Genomic DNA, 25,070 nt, shown 5'->3' on the forward strand with positions numbered 1-25,070 from the left:
ATTGGTGGGGCAGATGAGAAAGCGGGTTACAGTGGTGAGGTAGGTGAGAAGATGGGTTCAGTGAGAAGGTGATTCAGTAGTGAGACAGAAGAACATGGGGATACATCGGTGAAACAGGTGTGCAGGGAGGTACAGTGCTGGGGCAGATGTGCAGGTGGTACAGTAGTGGGAGGGATGAGAGGGGGGTTCAGTGGTGGGACAGAAAAGCAGGGGGGTACAGTGATGGGGCAGATGTGCAGGGGGTTACAGTGGTGGGGTAGACGTGCAAGGGGGACAGTGATCTGAGGTGTGAAGGTGCAGGAATTGGGGCTGATCTGAGGCATGAGTGCAGGATGTTAATTTCTCACTACTACTCAAGTAGTTTACAGCATTTACTTTATAAAAAATCCTTTTCGTGATTGAGAGTGTGAAGTTTAAATTTTTTTGTTATAAAATCGTCACCCTCAATTTCTTTGAAAATATTTTTCGGCACACTGTTCTCAAAAGGTTGCCTACCCCTGTACTACAAAATGAATGGCATTACAATGCCTCAATGTGTTCAAACAGAACTCCAGTGAAAAAAAAAAAGAATTATATTTAATATATCATTACAGATACATTTTAAAAATGCAACTTTTTGCACTATCAATTTTTAATGTAGAGCTCTACCCAGCAGTACTTCTTATCTGCCACAAGAACCTGTCAATCTGACATTCAGAATCTGTGGTGGCGGGTGCTCAACATTTTGGGGGGGTCCGCAAACTAACACCACCCCCCTCCATGCTGGAGATGGACGGCAGCAATCACCCCCAGCCACTCTGACCACTTCTCCTGGCAGAACTTCAAAGACATTGTCTGCAGCACACAGAGAGATATTCTCCTTCTTCTGCCGAACAGGAAGTGTGTCCTGAGTAGGGATGAGCCAAACACCCCCCCCCCCCCCCCGGTTCGGTTCGCACCAGAACCTTCGAACGGACCAAAAATTCATACGAACTTAAGAACCCTATTAAAGTCTATGGGACTCGAACTTCGAAATCAAAAGTGCTAAATTTAAAGGCTAATATGCAAGATATGCAACAGACAACACCAGCAATAAGTCCACACTTTTTTAAAGCCAATTAGACCCTCAGGCTCTAATCATGTGCTTAAAAAAAAAAAAACGTGTAATCCAGGTGTCCAGCGCCCTGCATGTAGATTAGGGGGCCAGGTGCATGGATGGCCAGCGCGGCACCCCTGTGCCCTGCATTATGGGCCACTACTGTTCAGAATCATTCAAATCACTTCCTTTGAACCCAGACTGTTCTGGGCCCACCCTAGCCTGTAAATGGGCACTGAAAGAAGAAGCAGCACAGTGATGATCTCATCTCTCTGTCACTTTGCTTTCCCCTCCTATTAGCATGCTCCTTGTCAGCACATTGGCTTCTTGTGCTTCTTCTTTCTCTCACACTCCAGCTCTGCCATACTAAACTAAAAGTGGATGATACCAGATCAAATTCAGGCATTAACACTACTTGCATTAAAAAATACATTTAAGTATGTATTCATTATTATAGATCTGCATGCACGTGTCTTTTACATCTGCTTAGAGTTCAGCTTTAACGCTTGTTACTATGCATTGCGTGTGCATTATCGCAGCACCCTGGGCCTTTTTCTTGACAGTTTTTTTTTTTTTATCTGTGTGGTTCCAGTGCATTACTTTCACAAAACTAACTAGAGCTGACTGCAGAAGATAAAAGATCAGTGGGAAAAGGATTATGTCTACTCATTCTATTACATATTATATCTACTCTCTTTTACAGTATAATACTAATATTAATGCAGCAAAAAATAAATACGTTTTTTAATTTTTAGCCTCTAAATAATAATAATAAAAAAATGTTTGCATTATTTGAAAGAGAAGATTTCAAGCCACTTCAAATTGTCTTAAATGTAAACCTAAGTGTGTTCTTGCTATCATCCTAGTCTACAGTCTAAACAAAAAAATGTATTTCCTAAACTGCTCAAGGTGATCAATTTCAGTATGAAAGCATGCTACTATATTATTCTGTGACCACACGATGCATACTTGACTGTCATAATGTTTCTATGTGCATAAGCCAATAAGAAAAACATTGAAGACTGAAATTAAGATATGTAAAGCAAGTTTTTTTTTTCTTTCAGATGGTCTCAGACATCCAGACGTCTGGGGAAACATAAGGAGCCAGTGGTTGTATCAATTTTCTGAAGCTCTCCCAGTGTTGGTCCTAATTTGGACTGACCTTTTTCTCTAGACTCATGTTGCTCCCACGGTCCACCTAAAGAAATCTGTCACAAGTAATATGCATGATCCACTATTGTCAATCTACTGTTAAGAATGCTACTTGCTTGACTATTATGCTGATCCTCTGGCTTCAACACTTTCTGATTCTGATCTTAAAAAAAGACTGAAGCAGATGAAACATATATACTGTATATATACATATATACATATACACACACATATATATATGATTCAGGGACTTGGAAACTATTGAAGTCATTACATCACCAAGATACCCTAGCACCTAGTATGTAGAGCCATAAACTCTGGAATACTGTATGTAGTCCACAAGGAGCGCTGTGCAATTTTGGCTATTGGGTTGTGGACTTCTCTACCCAGAAATCTCTGCTGATGAATAGAGAAGAGACAGAATCTTCTGGGAATTGGCTGGGACTATACAGAAAACAGGGTGCCATCTCAGAGCAGTGTGGGGACCAGAGAACGCAGGCCTGTTGCCTACACGGAGCCTGTGCAGACATCAAATGTTCTGTGTCCATAAGAGCCTAAGGACCGAGCCACAGAGAGATTGCTGCTTGCTGGGCTGGGACCGGAGCTGGAACAACCGATTGTTGTGACTGCCTACAACAATAGGAGAACCATTGAAAACTAGAGATGAAAGACTGAGACTTGTGAGAACTTGTTTGTGAGGACTGAGTCACTAGGTTCTGGCTACCTGAGGAAAGCAGACAACAAAGTGATCTGGACCAGATTTCTGTGTACCAGGAGTGGTGAGATGAATCATTTATGCTTATCTGAACAATGACATAGTTGATGCAATAAAGACAGCTCCTTGTTTAACAGCCCATCAGCCACCCATCGCACATGCCTAAATGTACAGCTACACATGCACCAACTTACAGAAGGGCCCCAATGACAGCCAGCTAACATTGACAATTAGGTACCAGCTACTTGTAGACACCTCCATGGGTACCCCTTTGTCAAGAACAAATACATCCACCTGCTATTAGGAAAGTGGCGGCTGGTGCTCAAAATTTTTGGGGAGGCACAAACAAACTGAAAAATTATGAAAAATACTTAAAAAAACACCAATTGCAGCCTCATTGTGCCTATCAAATTCAGCCACTTTGCCCATCAAAAGCAGCCACTGTGCCATCAATTGCAGCCACTGTGCCCAGCAAATGCAGCCACTGTGCCATCAAATGCAGCCACTATGCCCATCATATGCAGCCATTCTGCCCATCAAATACAGCCACTGTGCCCATCATGTGCAGCCACTGTGCCCACCAAATACAGTCACTGTGCCCATCATGTGCACCCACTGTGCCCATCATGTGCACCCACTGTGCCCATCATGTGCACCCACTGTGCCCACTAAATACAGTCACTGTGCCCATCATATGTAGCCACTGTGCCCACCAAATAAAGCCACTGTGCCCACCAAATACAGCCACTGAGCCTATCATGTACAGCTACTGTGCCCACCAAATACAGTCACTGTGCTCATTATATGCAGCCACTGTGCTCACCGAACCACCCACTTGCAGGACTTGCAACTCTGACAGCACACTTGCCCCCTGTCTCTGGGCTCTGACAGCAGCACCCCCCTTGGAGCTCATAGCACTCCATTGTGGGGCTCACGGCTCTGGCAGCACCCCCAACCCCCCTGCGGGTGGCTCGTGGCTCTAACAGACCCCCATGTGGTCAGGCACTTACCGCCAGGAAGCAGCTCCCCTCCAAGTACACCATAGCAATGGCGACTTCCGCTCCAGTTTGTGTCTTCTCCGCTCCTCTTCCGAAGTGCCAGTCATCCAATAGGATGGACAATCAGGAAACAGATCTGGTGCCCTGCCTCCTGATTGGCAGGGAGGCAGGTTAGTGTTAAAATAGCAAAAATTCATTTGCTATCCTCACACATTTGGGTGGGATCAGGGAGCACTCTCTGTGCCCCGAGACCACCCTATTGTGAAGCCTATTAGAGCATCTGGCTCTAATCAGGTGATTTAAAAAGTACCACTCCCTCCCACCCCCGCCATAGGAATCCAAGCATCCAGCATCCTGAAAGGGGCTGGGAGCATGGATGAGGGTGGCGGCAGCCGTGCTGCCACAATGCACAGGTCGCCACTTTGCATAAAAAATAAATTGGTTTAGCACCACTCCGGTTCAGTTAATTGCCCTCTTATGGGTCAGTGGTCATGTTATCTAGTACAGCATCTTTAAACCTGTTAGACTGCCTGTTTATTGATTCCTGCAGTGTTTAACTGCATTGCCATAACACATCCTTTCAGAATAACATCCAGTTGCTTGTGGCCTATTGTCTGTGCATTATTATAGAGTGATAGCATACTAACATTTAAATTACACAGGTGTGTCAGGACTGAGCAGTTTAAAGAGTCATGGCAAAAAAGATAACCCATAATATCCAGCCAGGGCAAAAATTAGGGGATGGGATAGGGAGGACACCGCATTGAGAAGCTTGGCTCTCCCTGCCGCAGCTGATAGCTGGCATCTCCTCTCTGCAGGGAGAGCTACACAGAAGATTGGTTCCATTAATTTCCCCCACCCGCTGCATTGATCACCCGCTCTGTCCATATGCGATTTCCCCTGCTGCCCAGGCCCCTGCTGTCTGCCCCCTGCCATGTGCCTGCCATGCGATGTGCTCTCCCAACCCCACCCCCCGCCCCCCGGCTCACTGCAGTGTGAAGTGGACACCAATGACGGACTGAGACTGCCAGCGCGGTTCCATAACGGCAGAGCTGCTATTTCGGATGTCTGGAGATTGAACCAGAGGTGGAGGCTGGGAGTTGTTTGGTGGAGTAAGGCTCATTGAGTTCTTCCATTCGGTGAGTTTAAACACCTAGGGGAACGCGTGGAGCAGGTGTGGAGGATAACGGTGTTAAGTGCACATACCGATTGATCTATCTAAAAACTCTCCCACTCAGCTGTTTCATGGACTTGTTTTATTTCCTGCACATCTATCACTGTATTTATAACTGTGATTATTAGCACTATTTTGAGTCTTTTGTGTATATTTTAATTATGCACATTAATGTCAATAGTATATGTTGACTGGAGCACTGCTTTGATTATTGAATTTTGATTGCTTATAAGCGGTTGTAAAATAGTTTTAATCTTTTATGTCTATATTAATTTAATATATTCATTTATTTAATATATTTTTTAGTAGATTTGTGCAATATATATATATATATATTTTTTTTTTATTTTTTTTTTTTTTTTTTTACAGTTATTTAATTTAGTTATTCATTATTTGGTCTTAGCGCCACACATTTGCTATGTATTTTAGTATCTGGTAGGGGCCCATGATACTAGTAAGATGGCACTGACCAGAGGTGAGGTTTAAAATGGCTTCACTCAATCCTCACTTTCATGGCAGATTAGAATTTGTGCCACTGCAAAAAAAAAACAAAGAAAAAAACAACCCAGCAGGGTACCCATTTAATATGCCAGCCATAACTGTAGAATGAGGCAATTTCAAAGTGTATTAGGTTAGGCCTCAACAGGAAGGAAGAAGAGTGCACAGAAGAAGGTCTTATTAAAGACCCGCTGTTTGACTTACTTCTTTCCTGGCAGTGCCCCTCGCTCAATCCACTATGGAAGTGAGTCTTAAAATCTGCTCATTCAACCCTCACCTACATGCTGATTGTGTAGACCTTCAGGCTACATGTGGACCACCACATGCAGTGTTAAGGTCAAATGTCCCATTCACCCGCCCATACTGGGGGCTGACACGATAATCAGCTATATTGTCCCCTAGATAGAGAAGTTTTTGCTAAGGTAGGGATGGGGGGAAGGTGCTGAACTGAGTTTTTGACCCAGGTGAATGAACGTCTAGCATCACCACTGTATCCAGCAGCTCCTGCAGGGTTACAGCTACACTAGCTTTGTGGGTCTTTATGTTTTAAGTTTCAAATCAAAACTTAAACACTTATGAAACTTAATACAGGACAACTATTATGAAACCCAAAACTGCAAAAGCCATACTGACTAAGAGTTCTTGCAAAAGGAGCAGAAAAGTAAAGAAACAAAGAAAACAATCATGTACACATGATGAACAAAGTTTTTCTTGGCAGAAGATCATACCACAAATATGTTATATGGCATTGGGCAAATATCTTACTCAAAGTTTAAAATGTATTTTAAAACACTGGGAGATTGCAAAATGCAAATGATTACAATGCTTTACTGGAAATTGATTTTACAAGGTTTTTTTTTTGTTCTTTCAAATATTTAGTCAAGTGTACTAAAAGTGTTGACTGGCCTTGCTCGTTGCAGTGAAAAATAACCAGGAATGTCATTAAAGTGACTCTGTTACTACATAAAAAAGAAAAGAAAACTTCTTTAAGGCCGGGTTCACACCGCTGCGATGCGGGAACGCCGCGAATCCGCGGCGTTTTCCCGCATCGCATTACTCCCGCCGGCAGTTCACACTGCCCTATGCGGACGGCTGGGAGTGTCAATGATATGTTAATGACACCCCCAGATCCGTCCGCATATCGCAGTGCGATCTGCCGACTCGCACAGGAATCGGATCGCATGGTGTGAACCCCCATGCGATCCGATTCTGTTGTGGACCAAAAAAAGGGTCCCGTGCGAGTTTGCTGTGGGAGCGATGCGAATTCAGCCATACTATCTGTATGGCTGAACTCGCATCGCTACGGAGATCGGATGTGATTTGTGGTGCGAATCACATCCGGATCTCCCCCCGCAGCAGTGTGAACCCAGCCTTAAGAAGGGAATTATTACTACATGTCCCACTACCCATGTCTCCAATCTTCCCCCTTTTGAAGAACTATGCCAGCTGATAAATTGTTACAATTTGAGAGACTTCAGGGTATGTGGAATCCCTGATCCCTCGTAGTGCACCATGGTTCCACCCACTGAATGCAAAATCACTACAGGAAATGGTAGCATTGGTCTGGGATACTTATCATTAAAGGGGTTGTAAAGGTAAATGTTTTTTCACCTTAATGCATTCTATGGTGAAAAAACATCTGACAGTGCCTGCGCCACCAGCCCCCCGTTTTACTTACCTCACCCCTCGAAAATCCTGCGCTCGTCCCCCAACGTCCTTTCCACCATTCAGCATGGCCGCTGATTGGCTGGAGTGGATGGATGGAAAGCAGCGCAGCCATTGGCTCGCGCTGCTGTCAATCACATCCACTGAAGCGGAGCGTCGCGGGGCGGGGCCGTGTGATACAGTGAGCGGCTATAGCCGCCGGCTGTATCACGGGAGCGCGCCCGCAGATGCTTCTCACCATGCGAGGGAGCTCGCATGAACATGAGCAGCACCTGTGGGAGGAAGCCGAGACAGCCGCTGAGGGACCCCAGAAGAGCAGGTTCGGGGCCACTCTGTGCAAAACGAGCTGCACAGTGGAGGTAAGTATAACATGTTTGTTATTTTTAAAAAAATCACTTTACAACCCCTTTAAATTACAAAGCACACCCCCACTATGAACTAGTTATCCTCCAGAGCCAAATTGTACTCTTAGTACCATTGCTTGTCTGCTCTGAAAGGTAGCAGGCAATAGCCAATAATTGTACACTCCTTAGCATGCCCCTACTTGAGTCCATCAATTGGTTGCTCAGGCCCAGCACACTGCAAGAGCAGAAGGCACTGAGCTTGTCACATAATCCATCTTACTTGCAAGTACCACCATTTTGTCTGGGCCTCAATAGGAATCCAGGTATTGGGCACCAGTGTTAGGTGTACATTTAGAGAGTGCCCAGTCCATGGTGGACAGGGTAGGCTAATTTATTGACAGGTATTTAAGCTGGTTTATAGCTGTCTATTCCAAAAAATCATATTTTAGGATCTTCACTGGAGTGCCAGCTTGTCTCACATTGAATTACTGGACCTAAAGTGGAACTTCACTAGACTTAAAATAGAACGTCACTCTCCCAATCAACATTGGTCATTTTAATCCTTATCTTATCCTTATTCTCATTTTAATCCGTATGCTGCTAGCATTAGTTAATAGTAAGGAACGTATATCATGTGTACTTATTTAAAAAAAAATGTTGTTCATATGTCTTCAGTTACTTCCTGTTTTTTTTTTCCTAGGCAATTTATGTCATACATCCCAAGAGTCTTCAAGAGGGGAGGAGAGGAGGAGTGGTTTTCTCAGCTAAGCACACTCTCCTGCATGAATGCTTGATCTAAAGGCAGATGAATTACAGGAAGTAAATGCTACATGAATCAGTTTCCCTTACTCAAGATGGCCACAGACAGAAATGCTAGGGGGGGTGTTTTTCAAAGTTAGTTCTCAATAAAATAAAGCATTGGAGACATGGATAGATGGGATAGTTTGTTTTGAATATTAAAAATGAATTAAATAGTGTTTTTGGTTTGTGGTGCTTAGGTGCACTGAGGATCCGCTTTAAGTTAGGGGTGCCTTATTTTTATTTTTTTTTAATGACCAATTGTTTATACTCATACTTAAAAAGCCCTCACTGGACCCAATCAATCTTAACAACCTATGCCTCATCTCCTTGCTGCTCCCCTTTTAATCCAAACTCCTTGAACGTCCAGTCTACAACAGATTGATAATAGCCTTCTTGATCCCCAGCAGTCTGGATTTCATCCTCAACACCCCAATGAAACTGCTCTCCTAAAACTAACAAACGATCTACTAATGTCCAAAAAAAATGGACACTATTCTGTACTCCTACTCCTGGACCTTTCTGCTTCCTTTATTACGGTTAACCACCCCTCCTCAAAAAAAAACTCCATGCCTTTGGTCTCCCAGACTGTACTCTTCGCTGGTTCTTTTCCTACTTATCCAACCACACCTCTAGCATTACTTACAATTCTACTTCCGCCTCCCCTCTTCCTTTCTCTGTTGGGGTCCCTCAAGGTTCTGTTCTTGGACCTCTCCTATTTTCAGTCTACACTTCCCCTCTGAGTCAGCTGATAGCCTCCCATGGCTTCCAATACCATCTCTATGCTGACAACATCTACTTCTCTACCCCTCAGCTAACTCCCTCAGTCACCTCAGGTATCACTAATTTACTAACAGATATATCAGTCTGGATGTCACACCGCTTCCTCAAACAATCTATCCAAAACCAAATTTATATTTTTTTCTCCACCACGTGCCCCTTCCCTGATCTTTCTGTCAAAATCCATGGCACAACTATCAGCCCATCCCTGCATGCCAAGGTCCTAGGTGTGGTCCTGGACTCTGAACTTTCCTTTAAGCCCCACATCCAATTACTGTCCAAATATTGGCCTTTTGTCTCTCCCAAATGGTGGTGAGAAAGAAGAATGGATCTTTGAGAATGTGCATTGACTATCGCACTGAACAAAAGATCAATACACCACCCTCGCAGCGAAAATGCTTTACATTGTCTATCTAACGCAAAGTGGTTCAACTTACTGAACCTGAGAAGTGGGTACTATCTGATGCATCATGAAGATAGAGAAAAAAATGCTTTAATCTGCCCAGTGGAATACAAAGACTGTCAAGAGTCCTGCCAACCTTGCAGAGCTTGAATACTGTTGGTGGCATGAACCTCATTGAAGTGCTTGTGAACCTAGACAACATCATCATCTTTGGTTGGCCTCTAGAGGAAAATGAGGGACGGTTGGAGAAAGTCTTTAAAGCAGAGTTCCACCTTAAAAAAACATTTTTACATATTTCATAGTATTATTAAACATTTGGTGGGAATTCTTTTTTTAACTCACCAGAAATGCCCTGTTGCTATGTAGTGGCTCCTAATCTGCCACCCCCGGGTCCATGGAGCTCCAAATCACTTCCTCCCTCGCCTGTGCTTCTGGGAAATGTGAGTCATCATTTCCCAGGAGTCAGTGAGCAGTACTGTGGGTAAAAATCATGTTATTTCCTGACAGGAAATTAAGAAATTTAAGGCGGATCACATCTATGTTGCCATGACAATGGGGCGGGACCTTCCTCTGTCGCCGCCCGTTGTTATGGCAACTTTCTAAACAATTGGCGCTACAGCCGGCAGAGCATTGTGCATGCGGGAGATCGAGATACGGGTAACCAGCATGCACCTCTCCATTGCAAATCCAGGAAGAGGTTGTGATTGGGATTCACATGCCCACAATCATCATGGCAATGGCCAGAAGAGGATTTTCTTAATTGTATGTATAAAAAAATATAAAATATCCCGCCTCAACCTCCACAACATCTACAAAATACCCCCTTTTAACCAATGACACAACAAAGCTCTTAATTCACTCCCTGGTCCTCCCTCACCTCGACTTCTGCAACTCCCTTCTCAGTGGCATGCTTCTACATAGGCTATCCCCCCTTCAATCCATCATGAATGCTGCTGCCAGATTCATCCACTTTACCAATCGTCTGCATCTGCTAGTCCTGCCAATCCCTCCACTGGCTTCGGTTCACCCAACAAATTAAATTCAAAATACTAACAACAATGTACAAGCCATCCACAATTTAGCCCCTAGCTACATCACTGGCCTAATCTCAAAATGCCAACCTAATCATTCTCTTCGTACCTCTCAAGAAGACCTCCTGCTCTCTAGTTCCCTTGTCACCTCCTCCCTTGCTTGCCTCCAGGACTTTTCCAGAGCCTTTCCAATCCTATGGAACTCCTTACCCTGATCTGTCTGATTATCTCCTGCTTTTAGGCGATCCCTGAAAACTCTCCAGAGAAGCCTATTCTACCCACACCTAACAACTGTATTTTCATTTTCTCCATCAGTTCGTTCCTCACAGTTATTAACTTTTGTTCCAATTGAACACCCCCCTCCTAGATTGTAAGTCTCTACTCTACTCTAATTCCTCCTGTATTGAATTGTATTGTAACTGTACTGTCTGCCCTTATAAATCCTGTATAATAATTATTACATTTATCACGATCGGGTACATTTTTTGTTTTTTTAACTAATAATAAAACAGACTATTTGCCTTTCTTTACTAATAAATTAAATATTGTTAGGCCTAGAATAATGACAATTGTAAAAAGAACAAACGTCATGCAGTTTGTTCTTTCTCGCGTTCCCATCATCTGGAAAGTGTAGCATCTCTACGTGCTGCTCCACACTGAATACTTAGATGTAAGCAAGCAGTAGATATTTCCTGATATTCTGCTATGTAACGTCACAGTGTGCCATCCTGGGTCACTGAGCGTCTGTAGACAGACATCTGTGTTTTCTCCAGAGTGCTTTCTAACCCAGATATTTGAGAGCCAGGCCCGGCTATGCACTCCCAGGCAGACCGTTTGTTAGTGTCATATGTTTTGGCTCATGGTCAAATGTTTCATTAGTATTTAAGATTAGCCAGCACTAGGAAAAACACATAATACACTCCATCAGGCCAAATAACTTAATTCATTAAACCAACTTTCCTTTTATTAAGGCTAAAATTGTAAACATTCTTCATAAAATAGTCAAGGTTATAGGAAGATTGGGTTTTAAGTCAATTTTAAATGTAAAAAAAACACGCAAACGGAAAATAAACTGATGTACAGTTGAGATTTTATACAACTTCAGTTTATCTTCCAGCATTATATGGATGTTCTTTCCTCATTACCAAGTTATTTTGATTTTACAAATCCATAGAAGACTATTATTGATACATGGGAATGGCTGTAATAGGAGCATACCAGCCAATGTGAAGAGCAATCTACAGAAGTAAAAGCTCTGGAATTGTTCCCCTAGGATTCCCAGGTAGTATTTTTCTTACATAAAGTGAAAGCTATATTGGGACTTTTTTTATTTTTTTTATTTGCACCTAAGTACGCACACAACAACACCTTGGTTTATAGAAATGGTCTAACAAGCATGTAGCTTATCAGTATTAAAGTGGAACTTCACTCTCCCAATTAACATTGGTAGTTTTTAATCCACATGCTGTTAGCATTAGTAAATAGATAGGAAAATATATCATATTTACTTGTTTTAAATTCTTTTTTTTTTTTAGTTATGTCCTGGTATCTTGCCTAGGACATACATACCTACTGTCATACATCCCAGAAGTCTCCAGGAGAGTCAACAACTGGGTTACTTTTTAGGTGACCCAGGGGTCTTCAGGAGGGGACGAGAGGAGGAGGGGTTTTCTCAGCTAAGCACACTCTCCTGCATGCATGCTCTAGCTAAGGGCAGATGGATTCTAGGAAGTAAGTGCTACGTGAATCATCTGCCCTTACTTAAGACTAGAAATGATAATGGGTTGTTTTCCAAAGTGATTTCTCCAAAAAACAAAGCAAAGAGACATGGGTTTCGCTTTGAATATTAAAAATGTATTAATTAATTAAAAAGTATTTTTGGTTTTCGGTGCTCAGAAAAGTTCAGTTTTAAAAATATTGCAGACATTTTTGAAGGCAGGCATTTTTCCACAGATGACTTGCTATCAAAAGTTTAAAGTTTTTAATCAACCAGAGCATTTTCTTATTAGTTATATTTAGGATGTTGATAAAGGTGGAGATAAACCAAGTCAGCTTGGGAACTAGCATAGGGCTGCCCTATCTTTAACCCCTTTGCGACCACGCTATAGCCAAATGATGGCTACAGTGCGGCCGCACTTTGCTGGGAGGCTGTCATATGACGTCATCCTGTGCTTGGGCTGCCTGTGTGTCCCCTGAGGAGTGCATCAGCAGTGATCTGTGATTGCTGTGTCCTTCAGATGATTGTCCTTCAGCTGATCACAGGTCGGGGTTAAGAGCCAATTGCGGAGGCTCTTTACCACGTGATCAGCCGTGTCCAATTGCTTTCAGCGTGTGAGAAGACAAGGGCTGATGACTGGTAAATCCACACAGGGGACATCTGCACTGACAATCAGGGTCATCAGTGTCCTGAAGATCAGTGCACCACCAACAGTGCTGCCAATCTGTACTCACCAATGCTGCTAATCTGTGCTAACCAGTGCTGCCACTCAGTGCCCATTGGGGCGAAGGCTTTCCCCCTGCCCCAAAGCACCTTGTCGCCATGTTAATTGGGACAAGGGCCTCATACCCACAACCGTAGCTGGTGTATGTGGGGGTCTGCGGGCAGGGAGCTTATTGGAATCTGGAAGCCCCCTTTAACAAGGAGGCACCAAGATCTCGGCCCCACCCTTTATGTGAATGAGTACTGGCTACATAATACTCCTACCCATTCACCAAAAAAGTGTACAAAAAAATAAAAACAGGAGACAAGTTTTTTTACAAATCATTTATTAAAAATAAAAAAATAGTGTTGCTCGATGTAAATCCATTGTCAATCACCTGTCCCGTAAAAAAAAAAACACTTTGCCTTCTGAGATGGCTAGCCGCCGAATGCCTCCTCTGCACTTTGACAGTTCTTATATAGGTAAGGACAGGCCAGCTGGCAATGTCACTGGGTGGCCCCGCCTCCTTGTGACATCACCGCAGGGTACAGGGGGCCAGAATCTTGTTAAAGAGGGCTTCCAGATTCCAATAAGCCCCCTGCCCACAGACCCCCACAACCACCGGCCATGTTGATGACATCTGGCCTTGTATGCTTCAAGAGGGGGGCCGTTCGCTCTTCCCACTCCTTTCCTGGCCTGCCTGGTTGCGTGCCCAGGTAAGGATCTGGTATGGATTTACAGGGGGGGCACACTATTTTTTTTCTTTATTTTTGCAATAGCCGGGTGCCGGCAATTGTAACAGCGAGTTTTCTTTGGAAATGTGATTTTGATACTCATTCAAATGGGGAGGCGGGATCTGGGGGCCTAGGATAAGGACCTGGTATGGACTGAGGAGGACCCCACACCATTTTCTTTTCTTAACCGACACTTTTTGTTTATACAGCTGTCAGCGGGGAAACCACAACAGCTGATGACTCATTTATTTTAACAGAAGGAATGTTTATTGAGATATTCAAACAGTTACATGTTAGACATTGCAGGTGTTACAGCAAGAAAATAATACATCCTCATATGAGGATCATGTGATAGGTCTCAGAATGTAACATGAGTATAAAGAGTACAAGTATATTCACATGCGTATTGGTTCAAGATACAGATCACCAGGTCTTGAAACTAGGATGGTGAGCAAAGTTAGTCCATTGTGCGGTTTGTCTTTTCAAATGCATACAAACTTACATAGTTACCCACTTCCGGCAGCTTAAAGGGGTTGTAAAGGTAAAAGTTTTTTCACCTTAATGCATTCTATGCATTAAGGTGAAAAAACATCTGACAGTGCCGGCCCCCCCAGCTCCCCTGTTTTACTTACCTGACCCCTCGAAAGTCCCACGCTTGCCTCCGCATCCTCTTCACCGCTCAGCCTGGCCGCTGATTGGCTAGAGTGGATGGATTGAAATCAGCGCAGTCATTGGCTCCCGCTGCTGTCAATCACATCCAATGACACGGCGCGCCGGGGGGTGGGGCCAAGTGATCCAGTGAGCGGCTATAGCCGCCGGCTGTATCACGGGAGCGCGCCCGCAAGTATTTCTCACCATGCGAGGGAGCTTGCATGAACCTGAGAAGTACTTGCGGGGGGAAGCCGAGACAGCCGCCGAGGGACCCCAGAAGACCGGGTTCAGGGCCACTCTGTGCAAAACGAGCTGCACAGTGGAGATAAGTATAACATGTTTGTTATTTTATTTTATTTTTTTAACCCCTTTACAACCACTTTAAGTGTTGAGAGCCTTTGGTAACCTCAGTGAGGGAGGGGCGGGGGAAGGAAGAAAGGGCGGGAGGTGGGGAAGAAAGAGAAAAAGGGGGAGGCTGGGTGGTAATAATTTTCGGTATTCCCTAGGGCAAGAGGGGATCAGGGTACTCTTAAGAAGGGCTATTGAGAGTATTGGAGGGGTGAAGCCCCCCCTTGGAATCATACTGTAAGGTGTCTGGCCTCTGCCCATGACGCCCATAATTTAGGAAATTTCTTGGGGCAGTTATGACCCATATAAGTCAGCTTATAAAGGGGGAGGGCATTATTCACAAGTTCCCTCCAAGTGGACACCCTTGGTGACTAAGAAATTGTTTTCATGGCATAATATACAGTGTAGAAAATAAACAATTTCTTATGTGTAGACATGGGCAAGTTATCTGAAATACCCAGCAATTGGATCAGGGGGTCAAGCCTGATAGGTATCCCACTGATCAGGGACATGTCAGCAGCCACTGCTCACCAAAATTCTTGCACTCTTGGGCAGTGCCATACCATATGTATGTAATTACCTACTTCCCCGCTGCATTAAGGGCATTTATCGTCCAAGGTATGAAACATCAGTGCCAATCTTTGGGGCGTATAATGCACCCTATGCAGAAATTTTAATTGAATCAATTTATCCTTAGCAGAAATTATGAGAGGGATAAACTCTTGTAAGCCCTCAGACCAATCCTCATCTGCCAATGTTGGAAGGTCACAGTGCCAGGCCAAAAACTCCCTACTAGCCCCAGTGCCACCTGCACACGTGAGTCGAAGGTAGATGGAGGATAGTGTTCTATCCATTATGCGTGATGTGAGCAGTCTTTCGACCGGGTGGGGTTCTGCCTTAATGGGGCATGGAAACTGTGCTCCGAGGGCATGTCTTAATTGCAAATGAGAGTAGGCGTCCCTTGGGCATGACGTCTCTTAGTGTTCTTATTCTGTACCTGGCCCACACCTTCGGGTCAGGCACAGTGTGTAAATGGGGGATGGATGGGTTGCCCCAGAGGGGTATATGAGGAGAGAATGTCTGTGGTTTCTCTAAGGCCGCGTACACACGGGCGGACTGTTCGCCCAACTTTGTCCGCTGAACAGTGTTTGGGCGGACAGTCCGCTCGTGTGTGGGCTTTCAGCGGACAGTTTCAGCGGACAGTTTGACGGACAAGGTTTTTCGGAAATTCCGTAAAACTGTCCGCTGAAACCTTGTTTCAGCGAACAGTCCACTCGTGTGTAGGCTTGTTCGTCAAACAAAGTTGCGCGCATGCTCAGAAAGGATTTTCACGCCGAAAGCTATAATGCAGTGTATAGGACGTCGTATTTTTCGTCCCGTCGTATGTGCCGTTCACGTCATCGCGCACGGTTTCAGCAAACTGTTCGTCCGTCGTGTGTGGCCATAGTTGGGCGAACAGTCCGCGCGTGTGTACGCGGCCTAAGTGCTTAGAAACTTGTTTCCACACCTTTACCGTGGTTCTCATGGGGGTGGTGATTTGTGTGTTGGATTTAGACCCTCTGTATACCAGATTACTCATTTCTGAGTAGGAGCCCACTATAGTTGCCTCTAGGTTGACCGAAGGATTGGATCGGTCTTGCGTAAACCACCACCGTACGGACACTAGGACCGCTGCCCAATAGTATTTCCGAAAATTGGGGAGAGCGAGCCCACCTTCTGAAAGTGCTAACTGGAGTGTGGACTTGGCTACTCTCTGCACCACTCCCTGCCATATAAATGAGCTTATTGTTTGTTCTATTTTCTTGAAAAAAAATTAGGTATAGTTATAGGGGTGTTCCTAAACACATATAAGAACTTAGGGAGGAAGGACATTTTAATTAAGTTGACATGTCCTACAGGCGTAAGTGGTAGGTTTTTCCAGATAAAGATTCTCTGGACAAACCTGTGAAGGACTCGTTGAACGTTGGATTCTAAGAATTTTGGTAGGTGTTTATGAATTTGGGTGCCTAGATATTTAAAACTGTATACCCATTGGAGGGGAACGGGAAGTCTCGGAGGGGGTTCACTTTGATTTAGCAGGAATAGGACTGATTTATCCCAGTAAATTCTAATTCCTGAGTACTTTCCAAAAGAATCTATCAGTTCTAGGGCTGCCGATAGGGAGTTATGAGGGTCTTTAAGGTAGAGGTGGGTGTCGTCCGCATACATGGAAACTTTTTCGACAATGGGGTGGACTGATATGCCGGCTACTGTCAATGAGGATTGGAGCAGGATGGCTAGGGGCTCAGTAGCCAGGGCGAAAAGAGCCGGGGAGAGGGGGCATCCCTGCCTGGTGCCTTGGTGGATCGGGAACGGTGCAGAAGGGAGACCATTCGTCCGGACCCTTGCTGACGGGTTGGAGTATAGCATCCTGAGCCATGAAATGAATGTCAGGCCCAGGCCAAATCTCTGCAATACATTCCACAGGTAGTCTCACTCCACTGAGTCAAAGGCTTTTTCAGCGTCTAACGATGCAATTACTTCCCCCCCCCCTTCCCAGTCACCCGGTCTATCATCGTAAACAGTCTCCTCAGGTTTATATCTGTGCCCTTGCCTGGCATAAAACCAGTCTGGCCCCCGTGTATCAAAGAAAGTATGACCGCATTAAGGCGATTAGGCAGCACCTTAGTTAAGATTTTTGCATCCACGTTTAAGAGTGAGATTGGTCTGTATGATGAGCATAGCTTAGGATCCTTCCCGGGTTTGGGAATGACCACAATCCCAGCCCTCATCATAGAAGGTTGTAAGGTGTTTTCACTAAGGGAGGCCGAGAGGGTTCCCCTCAGTCTGGCAGCCAGTGAGCCACAGTGTGTCTTGAAGAACTCGGCTGGGAGGCCATCTTCCCCCGGGGTTTTTCCAGCCTGCATAGAGGAGATTGCTGTCTGGACCTCCCTTAGGGTGATGGGTACATCTAGTTGCATTCGGGCTTCTTCTGATAGGGTGAGAAATTGAAGGCTGCCTAGGAAGGAGTGGAGTTCTATAATGGTATATGCAGCCCTAGAGGAATATAGGTTCCTATAGTAGGTTGCGAATTGTGTATTTATCTTGCCTGAGTCTGTCAGCAGCCTCCCAGACCTGTCCTTAATATTGGCAATGTGGCTCTCTATGGCAATGTGGGCCAAGGGGGCTCTCTGCCACCAGCAATCACCTGGCAACTGCACGTGTGTCCACTGCAACCTTAGCACATATATATAGAACATTCCTTCAGTAGCTAAAACATAACTTAAAAAAGGAGAAAAAGAAAATCAGCAAAGAAAACATGTACAAAACAGTCCTCAACTCCCCCGCCCCCCCACCCTGTGCATCCATACCAACTTGTGTGCACTTGGATCCCCTCAACAAGCATGGTTAACAACCACATGGGGTCATGAACAGAGAACAAGTAGGCGATGAAAACCTGGGCACTAAGTGCGTAAGGGCCTTGCAGAGATGCGGCCAACAGAGCCGATAAATAGCTTCAGGAGTCTACTGGCTACAGCCAGGGGTAGAAAACTTGTGTAGCTCGTGTAGAGCTTGTGTAGTGGTTAACTGCAGGGCTGGCAGTCAACGTGGTAGTTTCCTTGGATAAGCCATGTGTTCTGACTATGTGTCCACATAGTTGTGAGTGCTGGCATCGCCGGCGAGGACCCAGGTCACGAGTGTAAAAATAAGTGCAGGTTGGAGCAAGAATAAGTAGAGTTTCCTCGCAGCTATGTGGAGGATTGTCAGCGCAGCGGCTATTAGTGCAGAGTATAGCGGTGATAGTTATCCGTGTCTCTCATTCCAACACTTCGGCTATGTTAGATCATAAGGTACATGAGGCATATGTAGACTTAGCCATCATCTCCACAACAGTTCAGTCACTCAAAAGGGGACAGGGAATGGGAGGAGGAAAAGACGGTGTCTAATGCTCAGTGAAGAGCCTCTTATTTTTCATGTGCAGGTATAGTAAAAGACATAAAGCGTTATAGATATCAACTCACGCAGCCCAGGTCAAACCCATGTCGGCAGGATCTTCAGTTCACTCGCGTGGGAGGGTGTTCACCCACTGTGCCGCTTCTGTTGTGAAAAACCGGGCTGATTCTCCATCCACCACCCACAGACTTGCGGGGAATGTCATACTGTATTTGATGTTGCGGGACCGGAGGGATTGTTTGACCACATCGAACATTTTCCGCTGTTGGAAGAACATGAGGCAGGACGCCTCATAACGAATGATGTCCATCTTCCGGGCCTCTCGGAGTATGAGATCTCGGTCTCTAAAGTTCATCAGTGTAAAGATAGACGTGCGGGTGGGGCGCCAGGAGGTCCATGAATGGGGGGCATTCTGTGGGCCTTCTCCACAACGAAATGTGGAGAAAATGGCGCCTGAGGGAATAGCGTGCCGAGGAGATATTCTGTGAATGCTGGAATGTCAGGGCCCTCTGTTCCCTCGGGGAGGCCGATAATCTGTAAGTTATTGTGCAGGTTACGATCCTCGGCGTCCTCCGACTTCGCCTCCAAGTGGTTTAGGCGCACTTAGACTGTGTGAAGGGTGGCAGTGTGATCTCTTAGAGTGTCCTCCGTGTCTCCTACATGGTGCTCGACTTCATCCACCCATCGGCGGATCTTTTCATAGTCCTTTCTCATTAGGCCCATCTCTATCTCCAAGGAATCAATTTTGGTGGTGAGTGCTGCCTGGCATCCATTGTTAGCGTGCATGAGTGCCGAGAAGTAAGCGTTCTCGGTGAGGGCTGGATCTGCCTCAGGGGTCTGGGTCGCCAAGTTGGAAGTGTGCAGCCACTCCGGAGGATCGGGCCGGGGGTCCCCCACATTGTGAATTATGAGTGCCCCCTTTACTCTTTTGGGTCTGGACCATCTACACCAGCCTACCAGGCAGATTAGAGAGGTCCCAGGCAGGTCAGGATATTAAATCAGGATAAAATCCCCTCTGTTGGTGCAGAGCTCTGCTCCTAGATGTCTGTCCCGGTCGCCATCTTGGACACGCCCAAGCACCAATTTTCAAGAGCGACCTTGCAAGAAAAAACTTAAGAGAGGCCATACAAAATACAGATAATGAAGGGTTAGGAAAACACATTCCTACATTTTCATAAGGAAGCCTGCAAAGTTACAGTATATTATTGCATGTAACATTAGATATTTAGATTCTCCATTTTTTTTTAAGTAGTACTATAACGTATACGACTAACATAATAAAGGAGGCAAGAGTCAGGAAGCAAATTTTTGTATGTGAGTGCATTTTGTTAAGTAGTTTGTTTTCTATTATTCATTAAACACCAGAAAGCCGTGAAATATATCATTTCCAGGCTCATTGTCTTTTATGATCCATTACGTACATATGCATCTGTCATTTTTAGCTGCTGAACATCTTCACAAACGTTTGTGAAGCATATAAAGAGTTAGATAAATAAAAAGGGAATGCTATGATGAATCTATAGATCATGACACTATGTTTAAAGATAAAGTGAACAATTCTGTTTCCAAGTCTAGGTTTTATAACACTGAACATGTCTACAGCATGTAATGCATTCAAAGATGGCAGCTGCGTATACGAGGGTGCTGATAAGTATTGATCCTTACCCAGAAAAAAATGAGCTAGGAAGCTGTAAATTGCAAGGTGTACTGTCCAATTTATCTATATTTAATGATGCAAAAATAAACTACCTATGATTTTAACTTATCTTTTTTTTTTCAGGTCCAAATTGAACATGGCAGTACCTCCATAAAATGTAAATGTGGAAGAGCATAGGACCAAAATCAAGTTCCTGTTTCTCCAAGGGAAAGCTGCGAAGCAGATCCTCAATGAAATGTCACAAACTTTGAGTGACAGTAGCTCTTCATATGTTAAATGTTGGGTTGTCAATTTTAAAACTAGCCATTTCGGTGTTGAAAGTAAGAAACTGAGTGGAAGCCACCCATGACATTATCATGGAGGACTGCAGAATATCAGCCAAAAGTATTACTATATATCTGGGAATATCACGTGAGAGAGTTGGTGCCATTATCCACAACGATTTGGAAGTGAGAAAGCTTGCAGCAAAGTGGATCCCAAAACTTTTGACCACTGAACAAAAGAGGAAACGTATACTGAAATTGGTGGCTGTTTTGGGACATTTTGCAAGAAATTAGTCAGATTTCCTGGACAAACTGGTAAAGTGGTGATGAGACATGGATCTACTGTTATGATCCTGAGACAAAGGAAAAGTATAAGAAATGGAGTCACAGTGGTTCCCCCAGGCCAAAGAATGTATGTGTGCAAAGGTCACTGCAGAAGCAAATGACAACAGTTTTTTGGGATAAGAAGGGAGTTCTGCTGGTGGATTACCTCCAAAAGGGTTCAGCCATCAATGAAACATATTACTGTGCATTTTTGATGAAGCTGAGTCAAAATATCAAGGAAAAACATTGAGGAAAGCTCTCCAAAGGTATCATCCTGTTGCATGATAACGCAGGTGAAACAATTGAAAAACTGACCTCTTTAGGCTTTCAAGTGATATCTCATCTACTCTATTCACCTGACCTGGATCCTTCTAACTATCATCTGCTCGCCAATCTCAAAAAACACCTAAAGGGACAACAATTTGGGAGTGTTCCAGAGGCAATTAATGCTGCAAATGAGTGGTTACCCCAGCAGTCGGAAGAATTTTATTTGCAAGGACTTAAGGAGAGGTTGGATAGGTGTCACAAGTGCATTGACTTCCTGGGGGAATATGTAGATTAGTGTGACAGTTACAGCTTCCTAGCTCAATTTTTTCTGGGTAAGGCTCAATACTTATCAGCACCCCCTCGTAATAGATGAATATTCTTGCATTTTTCCATTTTTCTGTCAAGTAAAACGGTAAGAAGTATTGATTTTTATAGATACCTTTAAAGAGACCCTCTACCACAACTAATTGCTTAAACTGACTGTGGACCACATCCATGATACATAGAGTTAAAACATGAATTCCTTAGATTGGGACTTTAAACCGGGCCACAAACAATTTTAATGTAAAAAAATATTCAATTTTATTGCACATAGATAATATATAGCAACATGAACACGGGGATATACACAACAAACACATATATTGATTTTTATAGAAAAGTATCAGTTTGCAACAGGGCTGATAGGTATTGAGCCTTACCCAGAAAAATTTTAGGATGTTAACATATAGGAAAAGATGAACAAAGTTAAGTCAATCTGGAAATTTCAAATTGAGATTAAAAAGAAAAAATACATACACTAATGCTACTGTACCTTCAATGAAAGCTGTGTCCAAACAGTCAATAGATCCCCATATATGACAGCTGAGGTTTTTTACACATTTGGTCTTTAGTTTACCCATAGTCTTCCCACCAGTCAGTGAAGGGGTCTGTTATATTAAAGGACCAGAGGGGAGTATTATTTATTACAGGTATTTATGTAATGCTATTTATGTAGATTCCTATCTCATATGCAGACATGCCAGGGCCTAACTAGACAAAAGCAATTACCCTACCAGCATGCCTTTAGAGCAGGGGTCTCAAACTGGCGACCCTCCAGCTGTTGCAAAACTACAAGTCCCATGAGGCATTGCATGACTGACAGTTACAAGCATGACTTCCACAGGCAGAGGCATGATGGGACTTGTAGTTTTGCAACAGCTGTAGGGCCATCAGTTTGAGACCCCTGCTTTAGAGTGTGGGAGGAAACCTACACATGCACAGGGAAAACATGCAAACTTCATGCAGATAGCATGCAGAGTGGGAGATAATTTCTACCTTTTCTTCTGTTAAATATGTAGTGCTGGCTCCTGAAGAGCAGGCGCTATATGTTTTTTTCAATTTTAATTTCACCTTTAAACCACAGTTTGGTTTGGGTTTAATTGTTCTAAATTTTCAGCATCAGTTTGGTTGGACTGCAGGGAGTTCTGCCCGGCAATGGGTGGTGCTGTCACTTTTGGCAGGTATTGAACCACAGTCTAGTTGGGTGCATTAAGGTTACTCTCTCTCGGAACTAGCCCAGTGGGAGTGACGCTCTTGCTGTGCCTGCCGGGAGAGGGTACTTAAGGTGTGTGTGTCACGTGTTTTGGGGTTCCGGTCCAGAAGTATGTTCTGACTGCATGGTCCTGGTCCTCCTGACCAGCCCCAGGACTTCCATGGCCTGGGGTGAGGATCCACCCGACTTTATGTCTCGGGGCTTGCTACCCCGAGGCGTGGAAACTGAAGGAAGGATTCGGAGGTGGTCCGGTGCCATCTCGGTTAGTGGAGAGGCCCAGCAACTGTGAAGGTATCCAGGGGAGGACTCTTCGGGAGAAGGCCATGCAAAGGTTGGCTTCTCAACAAGAGCCTGGACAAGCTGAAAGACCTAAGCGAATCCAATCTCGTGTGGTATTGTCGGACTGGCTGCAAGATACTGGTACCACACAAGTGTTCTACAAGCTTTCAAGTTTCCCTCACGTGTTCTATAGCAAAGTCAGTGGCAGAGACTTGTTCCTGACTCAAGCACCCTGTTGGCTGCTAGGCCTGGTGAGAGAAGGACTATCCAGTTAGGGTGAGGATCCAGTTGTGAATGGCTATTCTCTGGATTTACTGAAGTGAGATATTTTGTTTAATACTGAGTTTGACAATAAGAGTACCTGGACTTTCCACCTGAACCCTCTAATCCTATGCTGAGAGACTGTGTTGTTAACTACTTTTTGCAAATAAAAATCTCTTTAAGTGGATCTGGCGTCAGTCTCCGCAGTTCCAATTTGTGTATTTCACTTTGTGGTGGGAGCGCGCTGCACGGCACACTCCAAGCACAGAGACCAGGGTCTCATGGAGAGCCCTGGGCCCTGTACTAATGATCGGGGACCCTCATGATTCCAGGTCACCTGATCACTGGGATCACCTTTGATTAGCCACTATGAAGCCCACCCCTGTGTTTTTTCTCTGTGAATGGAGGAGAGATAAATTGTATCTCTCTCTCTCCCTGCAGAGTAAAAAAAAAAAGCACGTGTAAAAAAAAAAAAAATTATAAAAAAAAAATTAACATTTTTTTTATTTATTTTTTACTATTTTGACCCAGTTTTTCTTCTTAATAAAAAAAATAACAGGAGATATCCATTACCATTTGCCATCAATAGAAAGGCCAATTTCTCCTTAAAAAAAGTGGAAAAAGGTACCTGGATGCACAAAGTAGTTGTAATGATGTACAGTTTTACCAACACATGTCAAAGTTGAAAAATTGTGCCTAGGCATTAGGATTTGTTTTACCCTTAGATACGAAGGGGTTCATTTTGGGTGGACAGACACATTAAGAGGTGGTTGAAGTGGGGCCAAAGTCCGGGCTCCTTCACTTCTTCTTCCTGGGTGGAAGGCCCAGGTTGGTCCTCAGGAGCCTCAGCTGATGTGGAAGGAAGTGTTGGTAGTGATGGCCTGGGTTCCGTCTGGTCAGACAAAAAACACAGGCTATTGTAGTACCACAGCCTGGGGACATATACTTCATCTGCTACTGCTCCAGATCTCCGGGAATCCTGGACCTTCCTGCACTCCCTAATATGTGCTCCTCAGACTACCAATTTTGGCCTTCAAATAGTTGATGTCTGCCGTGGGATACACAGGCTTAACTAATTCCAACAGTTTCTCCAGCACTGCCTTCCTCTTTAGCTTGTTAGTTCCCGCATTGGACTTAACAGAGACATGGCAGCTCCCTGTATTTGTCAATAAAGTTGGGCAGGAAATCAGGGCTGTGAATTTGTCAACCATTTTATCTGCAAAACACAAAACAAGACAAACCTTAATGTCCAGCTAAACTCTCCTAATCTTGTTCCAATATAGGCCTCAATCTATAAGCAGTATAGGTCGCTATACCTATTGTACCTTTGTTTGAACGATCGGTGCTAGCAATCCTCTGTCCTCCACTCACAGATCGTACATACGTTGCCTGCGTGTTATGCTTTATATACACTGTGCATGCGTGGAACTCCGCCCCTGTCCTTCTTTCTAGTATATTCCCTGCTTCTTCTCTTTCGGGGCAGTGCCTCTCCCACTGCCCTCCGGTGCTTCTACCGACTCACTGCTTCCATCGGTGAGTCGATCACAGGATCCGCTGGCCCCCGGATGATACCATCGAGATTTCCGGTGGACCAGATGGTCCCCGGGGTCTCTATGATAGTTCGGAGGCCGGGCGCGATGTTATGACGTCACGCCCAGCCTCTGCATTCAAAATAACGGCGCCGATTTGGCTGGGAAGCCGTGATCGTTTTTTTATTTTTTTTATTTTAGGCTTCCCAGCCTAGAGGTGAGATATGGGGTCATAGG

At 44.4% G+C, this 25,070-nt stretch overlaps 1 long non-coding RNA gene across 1 annotated transcript; it reads left to right on the forward strand.

The window, feature by feature from the left end:
• Nucleotides 1–4,678: 4,678 nt before the first annotated feature.
• Nucleotides 4,679–23,491, forward strand: LOC143987796 (uncharacterized). The gene is made up of 3 exons (XR_013276706.1): nt 4,679–5,079; nt 8,322–8,515; nt 20,500–23,491. It is a non-coding gene; the product is annotated as an uncharacterized LOC143987796 (long non-coding RNA).
• Nucleotides 23,492–25,070: the final 1,579 nt, after the last annotated feature.

This window comes from Lithobates pipiens, unplaced genomic scaffold (genome assembly GCF_037356315.1).
Source record: "Lithobates pipiens isolate NorthernLeopardFrog02 unplaced genomic scaffold, aLitPip1_a1.2 Scaffold_18, whole genome shotgun sequence".
Lineage (NCBI taxonomy): Eukaryota > Metazoa > Chordata > Amphibia > Anura > Ranidae > Lithobates > Lithobates pipiens.